The following is a 3,834-nucleotide window of genomic DNA, read 5'->3' on the forward strand; positions in this document are numbered from 1 at the left end:
TGCAGTCTCTGCTGCTTCGGCAAGTCAGCCTTCAGCTTCCTGGCAACAGCCCCCGCCTCCACCTCCGTTGCAACAAGGCCAGCAGCCAGAAGGGAGCCAATATGCTCCACATCAAAGGGACTTCAGAGAACAATCCGAAGCTCGCACGGTCAACAGCACCGTGCCAGAGTCAAAACACATCTATTGACAAATATCCTACCTTAATAGCAATCTTTTTCATTCAGTTTTATTTTTTGTAATAAAGGACATTGTTTAGGTTTCATGTAATTAGTTTCGTTGATTCCTACAAGAAAAATATGTTTTCTTCACAGGTTTGTGATAATAAAAAGGACCTTCGGACTATCGAAAATCCTTCGAAGCAACAAAAAGTCGTTCTAAGGAACGCAGAGTAAGTCTGACGAAGTCACAAAAAGTCGTTCCGAAGGGAGCGCAGTGTAAGTTTTCTGCTCCAAAGTCGTTCCAAAAGGAATGCAGAGCATACAGCGAAAAGTCAACGCTGATACCGCCTAAGTAAAAGGCGAAGAAGCTCCAAAGACGTTCCTAAGGGAATGCAGAGCTTATACCGCCTAAGTAAAAGGCGAAGAAGTTCCAAAGACGTTCCTAAGGGGATGCAGAACTTACAGCGAAAAATAAACGCTGATTCCGCTGAAGTAAAAGGCGAAGAAGCTCCTAAGGGAGGCTTATAATGAAAAAGTCAGTATTGATACAAAAGATTGTGCCCCATTGCAGGAATGTGCGTATCTTCGGCACAAAATATCATTTTGCATAACATAACATCATCACATCATTTTGCATAGCATAATCATCATACATCATGCTGCATGTGGCACAAGAAGGGGGCATGTTATCGATCTTCGGAAAATGCTTTGAAAAAGGGCAAATCATGCCAAGTTACAGGGAGAAACAATATTGATTTTCGAGGTATAGCTTCGGAGATTATTTTTACGAAGCTTGGATATTTCTTATCAGAACACTATGGATATTGTCGTGATAAATGATAAATTCTTCTTCACGAAGCATGAAAAGAAGGGAAGGTGTTTTTTCGTCGAAGACTCAAAAATGGTACGTGTTTAAAGTTTCATGCATCGTAAAGAATTGAATCATAAAACAAGTATATTACATACAGGATTACAAAATATTACACAAATCATATATCAAATGTTTTTTGCAATAGCACTTAGTCTTCCCTAAGTACTATCTCTGCAGCTTCGTTCAGCAGTCGATCGACAACCTGATCCATGATAGCTTCGGCCATCTTTTTAATTTCGTCGTCATCTTTAGGCTGAGGGCCCGAAGATGCTTTAGTAGGATCTGAGTGAGGACGGGATACTATTACATCATTATTACAGATCGCGAACGAACTATAAAATTAAAAGTTATAATGCAATGAAAACTATTCGTTAGTACCTATTTGCCCTTCGGGCTCTGCGTTTTTCTCAGCAGCCTCGGCTACTTTTCTAGCCTCATGAATCCCTTTCTCGCTTTTCTGAATGATTTCTTGGGCCATTTCTCTACCACCGTTGTCCCAGATGTCGGTGAAAAATTTTCCCCCAACCGCGCTAGCTTTGGCTGAAGGATCTTTTATATCTTCAGTGGACAAGGTGGCTTCGGACTGCGATAAAATCTTTACATGTTCACATCCTTTCCCCTCCAAAATAGTGGCAATCCCTCTGGCACCAGAAAAAGCGCAGATGTCTCCGCGACTATTTAAAATTTCTTCAAAGGCCTCCGCCTCATGATTGATCCATTCCAGGGGACCTTCGGGGTTACCTCTTATAAAGTTTTCTTCTTGCGAAAATGCGCCAACGCTGGCGAAGCTAGTTTTTATTTTCTTGACACACTCTATAGATTTGTCGAAGCATTTCTTCTTGGCTGACCGAAGCTCTTTAACAGTTTCTTCTAAATGATTTGCCCATTGGTCGCTGAGTTCTCGCCTTGTTTCTTCAAGTATGCATTCCTCTTTAGCTCTGGCTAATTGTTTACGAAGGTTTTCAATTTCACACTTCTGAGCTTCGGCCTGACCTTTGAAAATAGCTTCGTCTTCTTTTATTTTATTTATTAAGGAATGCAATATTTTGTCTTTTTCGAGACCTTCGTTCCTCAGTTCAATTACTTCGGAACGAAGGTTGCTCAGGGCTATAGTACATCCTTCGTCCTCAGCATCTTTCTGTGCTCTGAGGGCATTGCTGAGTATCAGGCCCTGCAGACAGGAATATGTCTGTGTTAATAGTTTTAAACAAACGAAAAATCTTGAACTCAACAAAAATATAAGAATTCCATTTGTCGCACCTTTAAACTGTTGTAAGCTAGGCTGTCAGCCAGATCGTTCTTTGACAGCACCGAAAGTCCGTCTTCTAAAGTTGGGAATCCGAAGCTTCTGCTTATCTCCCGACAGACAGAAATTTCCTCGCTGTCGGGGAGGCAATACAAGAAATCTTCTTCTCCACTGCCATTAAATATCAACGCCCCCTTTGGATATTTCAACTTTTGGGCATAGTGTTGGGCCTCTTGTTCTTCTTTTTCTGATAATTTTTTCCCCGAAGCATGACGAAAAATATAATCACGAATTTTGGGGGATGCTTCGGGGGTAACAACACCAGTTCCTTCAGCAAAAGTTGGCTTTGTTATTTTTTCTGCCTCACTTTCCAAGGGTTTTTGCCTTTGTGGACTCTGAGGGCCCAGCTTCGGCTTCAATTTCTTGCTCTGGAGCTGCAGAACCAGAAATTTCAGCTGTTGTTTCAAAAGTAACAACAGCCTTCTTCGGAGGTGTGCTTGAAGTCTTAATTGTTTCTAGTACATCTAGCACATTCGCCATTCTTCTTCTTTTTGGAGTCATTGCTGGCGCTTTTTGATTTTTTGTTGTCTCAACATTTGCTGCAGGACTCACAATTTCTGGTACTTTTTCTTCAGTTGGTTTTTCCACTTCTGCAATTTTTTCTGTGGATAGTGCTTCGGCCATTTCTTTGGTTTCTGGCAGCGAAACCTTTGGTTCTTCTAGTTCTATCTTTTTCACCGTTTCGGTCATCCCTGCAGCTGCAGGTGGCGTGACTGGTCTGATTGGCTTTTCAGCTTCGGTGACCGAAGAAGATTTTTCGGTAAACTCCGGCACCGAAGCTGGTTCGATATAACGCGGCCGGTGAGTGAGGATTTTTATTTTCTTTCTTTCAGGCTCTGGCTCGCTAGGAGCAGTTCCAGCTTCTTCTTTTGCAGAGGTTATGTTCTTTCTTTTCTGCCTTCGGATGGGGTAGCAATAGTCAGGGTAAACAAACCCAATTGCATCAAATACCCGATTCAGCCTCTTCTTTTTTCGGCCTCCGAAGGCTGCTGACATCGCGGTATCTTCGGCCTTCGAATAAGCACCAAGTAATTCGTCACTTAAATTTTCAATACTCTTTAGCCAGTCGTCATCTGGCTCAGTAAATTTATCTCCAAACTTGAAGATGTACTTCAGTCTCACAAGCCCACCTTCGTCGGTCTCTTTTGTGGTTTCTTGAGGCATTTCCCATTTCTCCGCAAGCGGCCACACCCGGAAGGCAATATGTTCTTGTACTAAATCTCTTGTTCCAATAAAAGAGCAGATGACGCCGAAGGCCCTCTGGCATTCTTCGGCAGCTTCATTCATTTCCACCTTCGGCCTCCGAAGGCCGAAGCTTTGCCAAATAGGACGAATAATTATACCTTTGATGTCTTCTCGTGCTGATAGGTCATTCTTCACATAAAACCATTCTGTCATCCAATCCCCGGGCCATCTCTTCCGAAAGGTTGGTACGGGACAGCTTGCCCCGGAGCGAGAGACGAAACTGTAGCAGCCAAAGTTATTGTGGTACTGTTCTT

Source organism: Zea mays, chromosome 6 (genome assembly GCF_902167145.1).
Source record: "Zea mays cultivar B73 chromosome 6, Zm-B73-REFERENCE-NAM-5.0, whole genome shotgun sequence".
In the NCBI taxonomy this organism is placed as follows: domain Eukaryota; kingdom Viridiplantae; phylum Streptophyta; class Magnoliopsida; order Poales; family Poaceae; genus Zea; species Zea mays.